The following is a 13100-nucleotide window of genomic DNA, read 5'->3' on the forward strand; positions in this document are numbered from 1 at the left end:
CTTCGGAACAAGATCACAGTGTAGTATCTGTTTTGATGCTACACTTTACCTTTTCTGCCCTCGGTCAGTGGAGGAGAAATCTTTCATGACTGAGATTATTTTTGTTCCTATCCAGAGTTCCCCTTATTGGGAAGCTGGGTCTTGCCCACAAGATTATATGTTAAAATATTTAAATAACTATTACTTTAAATACAGAAATTATAATTAAAGTTTTGGTTTTCTGTTTTTCTATGTCCATTTTTCCCCATGTTTTCCATCAAAATGTGTAGCGTATTAGTTGTCTCACAGGCTATCATCAGTAATCGCTCACTGGCAGTAACATGTGGTGTTCCCTGGAGACCAAGTGACAACAAGTCTCCCCAGATTTCCAGTGTTCTCCACTTCTTGACCACTTGTGCAGATGATTGCATGTTATCGCAACAGCCGCTGTCACTGATTTCTTGTTGGCATCGGCCATTGCTGTTTCCTGGGGTTTGGGTGACAAAATGCCTCCCCAAGGTACCAGATTTGAACTGCACACTTCCAGTGGAGATTTGGTCAGTACTCTTCCACCTCAGTCTTTCCATTCTCCCTGACCCTTCACAACTAGTTGGTGTGGCGCCAGTCAATGTCATCTACGTCAGTTTTTTTATTATTATTATTACTATTATTATTATCATAATAATAATAATAATAATAAGGGTGCTTGTGCAGTGTACGCACGTGTATTTTAAATAGTATTTTCAAGTTAAATTCAATTTTGGGTTTGTATTACTGTACACATAGATTCGAAAAAGTTGTCAAAAACAAATAACTGTTATTAAAGGCAAGATAAGTTACTTTTCTACCTAACTGGATATGTCTTTAGGGGTTTGTATTATTATACACATATATTCAAAAAAGTGTCAAAAAAACAAATATATACCAAATAAATGTTATCAAAGGCAAGATAAGTTACTCTTCTACCTATCTCGAAAGGTTTTTAGGTGTTTTACTCACTTTAAAACGTGTAATCGCTTTGAAAATCATACAATGTTTATCGATATAGTTTAAAAAGAAAAATGTCGGCATGCTCGCTATTGAACTCGGTAAGTTTGGGAAAATGAGTTCAAACAAACAAATTATACAAAATACTGTTAGAAACCCACTGAATATATATCCGCCTATGTCACGGTAACATATATGGAGCAAGTTTCTAACAGTATTTTGTATAATTTTTTTTTAACTCGTTTTCCCAAACAAGCATGCCGCTATTTGCATTTTTCAAATACATCGGTAAACACTGTATGTTTTTCGAGCCGAATAAAACCTTTACATTAAATAATAACATTAAAAATTTATCCAGTTTGGTAGAAAAGTAACTTATCTTGCCTTTGATAACATTTATTTATAACTATTTTTTTTTGACAACTTTTTCGAATCTATGTGCATAGTAAAACAAACCCGCCATGTAAATTATTTACAGTTAAAATGTTATAAAAAACAAAAACTTGAAGTTTTGAATATATTTCAAAGAAATAAATTACACCCAGTGCTAAAATATTGAAAATTCACCAGGCGCAAAAAAAAAAAAAAAAAAAAAAAACTGCGGTGAAAAATGCTAACTTTAAAATATTTGGAAATACTCAGTGAACAGTTTTATTTATTATTAAAAGAACGGACTGAAAAATATTATGTAAAAATTGTTTGTTTTGCAGTAAAAAAAATGAATAAAATATATTATTCGACATTTTCCGTTAGAAATTAAAGTTCAAAAACGAGTTCACTTACTATATTTTGTTAGATTAAAATTATCCCACTGTGCAATTATAATAATTATTATTCAAATGGAGAATTGTTCTTTCTCTTTATAACATACATGGACAATCGTTAACACAGCCATATTTTTATGCAGGTTAGCGTGACCGCGTGGTTGAATATGGGAAACTATCTATACCTATAAGTTGATCAGGAAGTGACGTTACGCTGTCATGTTTACTGGCCTACTCTCTCTGTGGTAGTGGATAAACCATTTACGCATGCGCATTTGTGAGACAGCAAACAGATAAAAATTCGATGACCCTTTCCAGGTACAAATTTTTCAATTTTGACCCTTTAGCAGCCCTTTTTTCCGGATTAAAACTGATTTCAAAATTTTCCACATGTCTGAATATCTTATATACCAAATTTCAATTTTTTAGATAAAAAATCATTTGATTTTATAGTTTGAGAAGTCGTCTCACACACAAACACATTCTAACTTTTATAGATATATAGATTCTCTCTCCCTCTCTCTCTTTCTCTCTCTCTCTCTCTCTCTCTCTCTCTCTCTCTCTAAATAGCTCATTCCCCAACTCTTTTTAACGCCTCTTCTTTCACATTCTTTATCTATTTACATTTATTTATTTCACAGATCGACCCCTCTCTCTCTCTCTCTCCCTTTCTCTTTCTTTCTCTCTCACTTTTGCTACACATAACACTCTCTTTCTCCTCTCTCTTTCTAACTTTTTTTATTATTTCATATTTCGTATTCTTTGTAACTACTGTATTCCTCTCTCTTTATTTCTCCCTTCTCTCTCTCTCTCTCTCTCTCTCTCTCTTCCCCTTTCCCTCTCTTACAATTATACTTTCGCTTTCAATGCCTTTTTGTCACCACACTACTTTACTTTCTTATCTGTCTTTCTCTCATTCTTTCAGTTTCTCGTAACCTTCTACCCTCTCTCTCCCTTTCTACGTTTCCTCTCCTTCTCTCCTTCTCTCTTTCTCTTTTTCTCTTTCTCGACAATCTCATTTCCTTTCGTCCTTTCCTCCTTTCGTCTCTCTATCTTTCAATCAATCGCATCCGCTTCACCATACTCTCTATTTCCTCGTCTCGTTTCTTGTTTGATCGTTAGGGCTGTGACAACAGCATATTCTTTTCATTGTTTTGACTCTTGAGTATATATCCGTTAATATCTTATATGTTTTTATATAGACGGATGTGGTTCTCGGTTGATTAGGCCTGTCTAACTGTGTCGGATATATACTCGAGAGTCAAAAGAATGAAAAGAATGAAAAGAATATTCTCTTTACACAGCCTTATTGATCATAAATTTCTTCCCATCTCCGTAGATAAATAAATAGATAGATAGATAGATAGATAGATAGATAGATAGATAAATAAATAGATAGAGAAAACTCTATCTATCTATTTATCTATCTATCTATCTATCTATCTATCTATCTATCTATCTATTTATCTATCTATTTTTCCTCTAAGGCTATCTATCTATCTATTTTCCTCTCGGGCTATCTATCTATCTATCTATCTATCTATCTATCTATTTTTCCTCTAAGGCTATCTATCTATCTATCTATCTATTTTTCCTCTCAAGCTATCTATCTATCTATTTTTCGTCTCAGGCTATCTATCTATCTATCTATCTATCTATCTTATTTTTCTGTCCCTATCTTCAAGCTTTCATGATAATCTCTGTTCTCTTCACGCTTCTTCCTTAAACTCTGACATTTTATCTTCGATTACTGAACTCCTCCTACCCTCCTACTATTCTTCCCCAACCTTCTAATTGACTTTTCTGTCATTTACTTCTTCACTTCCTTTTTCTTATTTTATTAATTTTTTTGTTGCTGTTGTTATTTCCTTCTGATTTTTTTTCTTTTCTTTTATTTATTTTCTCATCTTCTTTCTTCGTCTTGTTTCCTTTTACTTCTTTTCCTTTCTTTTCTTTTTTGTCATTTTTTTCTCGCCTTCTTTATCTTTATTCTCTTTTTACTTATTTTACTTTTCCTTTAGTCTTTATTCTTGTAATCCTACCTTTCCCCCTTTTCCTTTTTCTTGTTTCTTTCTTCTTTGTATTGTGTGTGTGTTTTTTTTTCTACTTTTTTCTTTCTTCTTCATATAAATTTCCATTTCTTCCAAAGAAAAATACGTCTTTTTTTATCTCTCTCTGTTTCTATTCCTTTTCTTTTTTACTTCCTACACTTCTTCTATTTCCTCTCCCACTTTTTCCCCCTTCTTTTTCTTTTTTCTTCATTCTTTTCTTCGGTTTTCTTTTTTTTTCTTTTTTCCTTTCCCTTTTTTTTTCTTTTTTACACCCTTCTTCTTCTTCTTCTTCTTTTTCTTCTTCTCCTCATCCTCATTCTTATTCATTTCCTCCTCCCTTCATCCCTTTTCCCGTCAACCTGCACTAGCTCGTTCGAAAAACATCGGAAACGGTTTAGAGGGCGGACAGAGATGGACGGACGCTGAGATGCAAGAGGGGGGAAGTGGAGTTAAGAGCAGGGTTAGGTAAGGTGTGATCTTTTAGTGGGAGAGTGAGATGATCGAAGGGGACGGGGGTCACGGGTAGGAGTGCAGATTGTCTAATGAATAACACCGCGTGAAAATACCGTTTATCTGCCTCAAATGGAGCGCCACGTTATCCAGATAAAAATCAGGATTTCACTACAAAGTCAATTTACAACGAAATCTCCTGTGTACCATTTCTGTCTAAGGGACATGTCCGCGTCAAATAGAGGGGATTCATACCTCGCTTATCAGCCGGGCGAATCGTCATTTGCTCCGTGTCAGTGTCGTAAAGACACGCCGATGACGAGCACCAGTTCGGGATGCAGTATCAACCGGGAATATCAGAATAATAATACTAGGGAGTTTTTTGTTTGTTTGTTTGTTTGTTTGTTTGTTTTCCAAAAGAAATGGGAATCGAATATTTTAATACGATACGCTAAACATTTGCAAGTCGGTTTCTGTTTTGTTGAAAGCGGGGGAAATTTTTTGTAGTTTTTTTTTTTTTTTTTCTTTCTGGGGCAGTTTGAATTGCCCCCCCCCCATCACCCCCACCTTAGCCCAGCAAGTGCATATAAACGAATACATATTCGCGAATCACTAACATATTTCTTTCTTGCTAACCTTACGCTATAAAGCAATCCATATGTTATCATTTGTGATTATACATATTATTTGCTTTGAATCCAATTTCATTATTTCTGACGTTTGTCATTAGTCTAAATATCTCTGTGCCTTCTGCGATTATTGTCAATAAAAAAACACTTATCTATCGATCTAAATTCGTTCGTATCTATTTATCAATGTATCTATTTATATCGTTTTTATAATCAATTACACATGCACATGTGCGATAGATTATATGTGTGTGCGTGTATGTGTGTGTGTGTGCAGATCATCATATAATGATTAGATCACTCTGGCAGACGTTAAAAAGAATTAAAAAGAAATGTTTAAAAATTAACAGCATTTCTCGCGTTTAACGGTAGCCGAATGGATTAGGTCCTTGCTAATGAAGCTAGGAATGGCTTCTGTCACCGGGTTCGAATACATGGAACGGTGTTAATCGTGACACCCTGCACTGATGATTCCCGAAAGGATGAAACACTAGTATCTGCAGGTATTTAATAATTAGTATAGTAAATAATATATATAGATATAGATAGATTCATAGATTATGCGTGTATATATATATATATATATATATATATATATATATATATATATATATATATATATATGTACACACACACATATATTAATGTATATGCATTAATATATATATATATATATATATATATATATATATATATATATATATATATATATATATATATATATATATATACTAGCAGAAGTACCCGTCGTTCACTGGGTTCAAAAACAGCCTATGGACTGTGATTGATGAAAGTATGATAGGTTATGAAAAGGAGGGGATTGTAAAGAGATAGGTTTTGATACTCAAAAACTTTACCCTAAGCAAAATATGATGGAAGTAAAGATAATTTTCACAAAAATATATTTTTTATACCAACTTTGTTTCCATTCGTAGCCAAGAGTCACCAACAAAATGATGTTTCCTTACAAAGAGAAAATGTTATATATATAATAATATAAATATACAAGAAATAAATGTTACCATAGTCAATAAAAGTTACTTTTATGGTAGAAAAGTTCATTGGTTTGTATTTTTAAGTAGTTTGTAAAAATAATTTTTTTTTAATTCACGAACCGGTTTAAAAAAATCAATTTGAAGGAGGGGCACCTGAGCATTATGTGTTAACAATTTAAGAGAGTTCCGTCAACGTAAGGAATATTTATAAACATATTTTAATGTTTTCCGTTATTTTGTGCTTGAGGAATATTCGATTATGGAACTTGTAGTTTATATAAAAATTCATTTAAGTAGTTATCGCCTCAAATTTCGTTTCAATTTCGGGTCGCTAAAATTATTTCAATTAAAGAGCATTAAAAACTATTTCAAAACAAAAAAAAAACATGACCTAAACTTTTATTGATTTTGGTAACATTTATTTCTTGTATATTTATTTTTTCGGGTAGTCGTTTGTTGACTTTTCTGTTAAACACTCTTACTAAATAATATCGGCGAAATATCGAAAAACAAAAAAACAAAAACAGATTTGAAAAATAGTGAAGCTTTACTTACTTTAGTAAAATAATCCGAAATAGCAAAATGGGATATTAAAAAAGTAAACACGTAATTACTTTAGATTTTTAAAGCAAAGAATCGTTATGAATATGAATAAGAAGAAAATGGCGCCCTTTTCAAGCAGAACAGCTTCGTTTCAGTTTTACAGTATCAAACGGTGTAGTATTGCGCTGTCGGATTCAGGGTTGTACTATTGTAATGTAAAGAACGTGCACAAAGGGTTGTAATCAACTGAATTCCTTCTAGTATACTGACAAAAAAAGCTTAAAAAGATATATAAATAAAAATAAAAAGGTTATGTAAATGTTTTAAAAAGACACGTAATGATTTTTTCCTTCTTTTGTTAGGATAACAAGTAACGTTTTATTTTTTACTATTTATCTATTTATCCATTTATCTATTTTCGAAAGAGTGACACGTGCAAGTGGAGAAGGAAAAAAAAACAAAGTTATGCAAAATTTGTGTCGAGAATTGTCTAAAGTTCCGACTTTTTTTTTTTTTGCTTTCACTTTAATAAGAACGTGAATTTATGAGGTGAATTTATTCGCCACAATATGATTCGACTCCAAAAAATAAATAAAAGCTAACGTGAATTAAGATTAAAGTTAAGGTGTTATTGTGGAACCTCGCCCCTTTTAAAAAACCTTGTTAAAGTTTGTGACAGATTTACATTCTATGGAGTTCAGGCGCGAACGAACACCCAATAATTTTATTATACCATATTTCTTCAAATTGAAACATAATTATCAAAGTATGCTTACGCAAATAGATATGAAAAGTCTTTGCTAAAGTTTGTGCCATATTTCCATGGTGTACAGGCGCGAACGTAGACCCCACAATTTAATTATACCATCCCTATTTAATTTAAAACATACTTACCAAAGTACTCTTATGTATATCTATATCAAAAACTCTTGTAAACGTTTTTTTTTTTTTTTCATTTTTTATTTCCATACTTTGGGAGCCAGGCGCGAACGCAGACCCCACAATTTTTATGAACCAAGGTTCTGCCAGATCAAACATACCCATTCCTGTGTCTCGATACATCTTCTATCATTATATGTAATCATTTTTTTTTAAATAGTCAACCATAAAGGAGCCTATTCGTGACCAGACACACACACACACACACACACACACACACATATATATATATATATATATATATATATATATATATATATATATATATATCAAAAACACTTGTAAACGTTTTCTTTAATTTTTACATTTTTTATTTCCATACTTTGTGGACCAGGCGCGAACGCAGACCCCACAATTTTAATGAACCACCGTTCAGCCAGATCAAACATACCCATTCCTGTGTCTCGATACATCTTCTATCATTATATGTAATCAGTTTTTTAAAATAGTCAACCATATAGGAGCCTATTCGTGACCAGACACATATACACACACACACATACACATATATGTATATATATATACATATACATATGTATATACATATATACATATATATGTATACTAGCAGTTGCACCCGGTTTTGCTCTAGCACTATGCACTGTTCATAAGGTTATGTGCATATGTATATATTGAAAAGTGTGAATATGTAAAGTAATGCCTTTCTGTATAATAGTCTTCCTTAACTACCATAGAGAAAAGACAGACAGACATTTTCACTTTGATAGATAGATAGATAGATAGATTGGATGCAATATATAGTAATGATTTAAAAAGTATTAGAAAAGACTCATTCGCCACCACCGAGAATCGAAACCAAAACGTTCAGCTCCCGATTTATTTTGCCTCTGCCATAAATGACTGGGCTATGAAAACATGTTTACTGCAAGGCTAAAAATTAAAACATGAACCAATAGCTAATACGTTATGCGTTCGTAATGGCGGCGTTCGACCTTCCCCTGGCAAATTTCATTTTTTTTTTTTTTTCAATTTTCACACTTTTGCACCGATTTTTCCGGGCTAAACCCCAAATATAAAGTTTTGCATGGATTCAAATGCCTTATATATGAAGTTTCATGCATGTAGACCAAAAACTCTAGGAGGAGTTTGGTAGGCAAAATTTGTGCAACAAAATATATACGTATACATAAATATATATGGAAACTATTTTGTGTTTCCTGTAAACATTTTACGCAAATATTATGCAAGTATAAATCATGTAGAATATCTGCATGAATATAATTACACGTAATAGTTAACTAAAGATGATCATTCCGTAAGAAAACCGTAAAAAAACTAATAGGGAATTAAATAAAATGAATGTTTAAAAGAATATGCTAATTAGCTAGATCTTTTGCAGATGGATGCAATTGTACAGCCCATTTATAAGAAAATTGTATTTTCTTTTTAATAAGTAGAAAAGGGTTTTTTAATATGATTATCAATAAACCCAAAAGAAAAACGAATTTATAGGAGTACAGACAGATATATATATATATAGAGAGAGAGAGAGAGAATATGGACATTGTAAATTGTTTTTTGGAGTATTCAGTCGAACAAAAAATTTGAATTGTAAATTTCAACGTACAGTTTTATTTTTCTTTCTAATATATATATATATATATATATATATATATATATATATATATATATATATATATATATATATTAGTCCTCGCGCGAAAGAGCAGGACACAAAATGTTTTAAATAATAATAATATTAGAATAAAAATAACAAAGACTTTCGCTGGCGAGGACTACTATTGACCGTAACCAGTTACAGTCCTTTTGAAATATTCATCTCTATCTGTCTCGTTATATACTGATTATTTGTTAATGAAACCTATTTGAAATATGTTCCTTATTTAATGGGAATTCTGTTGCAATTTAAAAACATTATCTTTCATCTAGCAATTAATGATATAGATATAAAATTTTCAATTAATTTTTTAAAGTGCAACAGAATGTACATTACATAAAACAAATCCAAGGTAATTTTTTTTATTCAATTTAAATTAAATTTTTATACCTTACTCTGTAAAATTTATAAAAGTGCATTTGAAGATAAATAAATTTTAAATTGAATCTTGTACCTTTATTTTTTAAAGCCTATAGTAAAAACATTTTGTTTAACAATTTTCATGCCTTGGATGAAATGCTTTTCTAACCTGTATATATATATATATATATATATATATATATATATATATATATATATATATATATATATATATATGCAAAAATTTAGAAAAGCGAAATATTATAACAAAAATTATTACATATACAATTTTATTAAGAATTTTTATCCTTCTTTAATTAAATATTTTCCTTTGTAACGTGTTCTAAAAACAGTGTTATCTGTTTATTCAATGTGATTAAATTCTTAATAATGCTTCCAAGAGTTACATTACTAATTCCTATATACATATATGTATGTATGTATGTATGTATGTATGTATATATATATATATTGCCTGTTTATATATACGTATATATATGTATATACTACATACTTTATATTGCCTGTTTATTTATATATATATATATATATATATATATACATATGATAATTGCAATGTCTTGTCAGACGAGTGCCACTCCCTCAGACATGAGCCAAAAATGACTTCCATCGCCACAGGACCATTTTAATAGACAAACGCCTGAGGGTGTATCTATACACAGATGATGTTACAGAGTCTTAGCATTGTACGACAGCTAAGTCTCTCTCTCGGTCAAAATGTTGAGATCCAGCAACAAGCAAGAGCAAGATAGCTAGCAATAAGTTAAACTGCAGACCAGCTTAATGCCGGTACTGGTCTCCTGCTTTATGGTTTTTAAATCAGAGATTTGCGTCTCCTAGAAAGGTTGCCTTCACCACGACTTACGGGTGTCCTCTCCACCCCAAAACACACATACATACACACAAGCAGACATGGTGCTAGTTGGCCTTTGACACCGAAAAAGGGTTCATTCACCTTTTGGAAGTCTTGTTTTTAATCCTTCAGGGAGACTAGCCATCCTCCTCACCAAACAAGTCTGAGGGAATCAGTTTAGTCGCCGGTGACCCGACCATGAGGCAGGTTGTACTGGGTTACATGGTACCAGTAGCATATGACATGACCTAACACACACACACACACATATATATATATATGTATATATATATATATATATATATATATATATATATATATATGTATGTATGTATGTATGCATATATATATATATATATATATATATATATATATATATATATATATATATATATGAACGGGATGTATATTAAAATGGAAATAAACAAAACATTTAGAAAATAGACGGGTCTCCGGTTAGCAAGTGCTAATTAAAACATAAATAAAATTTTGTAAATGCAAAAATTGAGAAAAGCAATATATTATATCAAAACATTTTTATATCTACAATTTTATAAGGATATAAAAGTTATTTCTAATCAGTAAGTGTTCATCACTACATCAGTAAATGTAGAGGAAACTGAATAATAAGAATAAAATTGTAACTTGTAGGTCGTATGCTATCAATGAGAATATATGCGAAATAGAAAGGCTCTTTTATATTTATGCAGTTGTTGTACGTTGTAATCTTTTAGAAAAGACCTGCAAGATTGAATAGCATTATATACAATAATTCCTGCTAGTGTCCACTATTTTTACAATAGTTAGCATTTTAGCATCCAATTTCATTTTTTGTTTTCATATAATTATTTTCCCCTTGTCGCATTTATTCAGTTTTGTAGCAGGATAAAAATATGAAAACAAACTGAAATCGAGGCTGGTCTGAGCCGTCCAATAATGTTTGATGAATTTCAGAAATCTGGACAGCCACACGAGTTTAATTACTGTCAAGCCTTTTTTTTCCTGCTGTTATGGACGACTCTCCGCCATTTTGGATTTAAGAGCTGAAAAACTTTTTTTTTTCGATTGTCTTGTGTGTTTATTTGTTTGTGTTTTTTTTTTTTTTTTTTTTTTTTGTTGTTGTTGTTGTTGTTGTTGTTGTTGTTGTTGTTTTTTTTTTTTTTTTTTTTTTTTTTTTTTTTTTTTTAATTTCTCTTGGATTTATTTTATACGATCGAATTTTAATTCCAATGAGATTTCTGCGGATTGCTTTCTTTCCACTGATCATGATGTTTCTGAATTTCAAAGCTTGGACATTTTTTAGGTTAACGTTTTTGTGTTGTTTTTTTCCTTCGTTTTTCTATAAGGCAAAGAATGCGTAGCTATGGAAGGTTTAATGTTACGAAATATCGAGCCGTAGGATCAGACAAGGTGTCAATGACGAATATATGTCTGCAGGGTGAGAAAATGACTGGTACCTATATATCAATACCATAGTACCTTTAACGTAGTACGTACGTGTGTCTCAGTTTCCATATTATAAATTATTCGATCAGGATATCCTATTTATTAAAAAAGAGGATAGAATGTGATAACATACTACGGACATTAAATTAGTATATAGATACGCTACAATATTTGCTTTAGAACCATTCTTATTATTTCTGACGTCTGTCATTAGTCTTAATATCTCTGTGCCTATATATTATATTAGTATATAGATGCACTAATCTAATGTTTGTAGTATGTTATCGCCTTTTATTAATTAAATTTTAAAAAGAAAATAATAATGTCGTTTTGGGTCGCACATGAAACTAAAATATATTTTCTTGGTCTTTTAGCTAGGATCCAAGGGTAGTATCTGTTTTGTCTAAAGATAGTATGATGATATCGTAGGGTTTCCTTTCGTCCACACAATGGAAATATGTTACAGACTTTTATCAGGATAATGGAGATCATAATAACCAGATATATTCAGACACCACATTTACCAGATTACTTAGATGAATACTTTTACGGTTTGAATAAAAGGGCTACAATAATATCGCGGGGTCTCCATTCATCCTGAACGTTCATAGAATGCCCAGCAGTAATATATGATATATAAAAGATTCTGCGTGGAATTTCCACAGGTCTCGCTAGTGGAGGAGTGAAGATTTTACTGGTGTTTATTCGAAGATAGAAGATTCGGAGATTGCATGCTATGGTTAGAGAAAGATCTATGACAACAACTCTTTACTGAAGTCAATCAAACTACCAACCAGCTATCTTCACAGCCCTGTTTGATATTGTGACGTGAGAATCCATCCCAACTAGCGTAAAACAAATATCATGAACTAGGAAAAAACTGTCTATTTCAGGATTTGTTAAATAGTGGATAAAAAAAGCTAACTACTAACGCTTGCGTGACGTGGTTTTCTGTTTATCTTCATTTCTTCTCATCCTCGCTCTGGTTCTGCTCCCGTCGCCCTGGCAATCGCCGAGGTAACATGCACTGGTTTTCAAGTATGCAAAACGTAAAACAACACAAACTCCGATACACCGTGTATAAATCAGTTGTGCGATACGGTCAACGTAGACATCAGGCGTTATCGGTTGATAGTTATCTGTCATTCTACTCGTGTCGTCTTAGCAATCATCAAGGGCGTCAACGCTGGTTTATAAGTATTCAAACATAAAAGCAACAGAGATTCAGAAGAAAGAACATAAAGTCCGATACACCGTGTATGAATCAGTTGGGTTGTGAGTGTGTGAAACCATCAGCAAAAAAAAGGCCCCCAAGCGTTAAGTTTTAGTGTATCAGCCAAGACTCAATTGAAATATTCGCCTGTCGATGCATCACCGTCGCTCGATTGAAAGCGCATCTCTTCACCTGCTCATCCAATCTGAGCTTCTCTCGCCCAACTTTTTC

This window comes from Euprymna scolopes, chromosome 2, assembly GCF_053919585.1.
Source record: "Euprymna scolopes isolate OS-2025 chromosome 2, ASM5391958v1, whole genome shotgun sequence".
NCBI lineage: Eukaryota > Metazoa > Mollusca > Cephalopoda > Sepiida > Sepiolidae > Euprymna > Euprymna scolopes.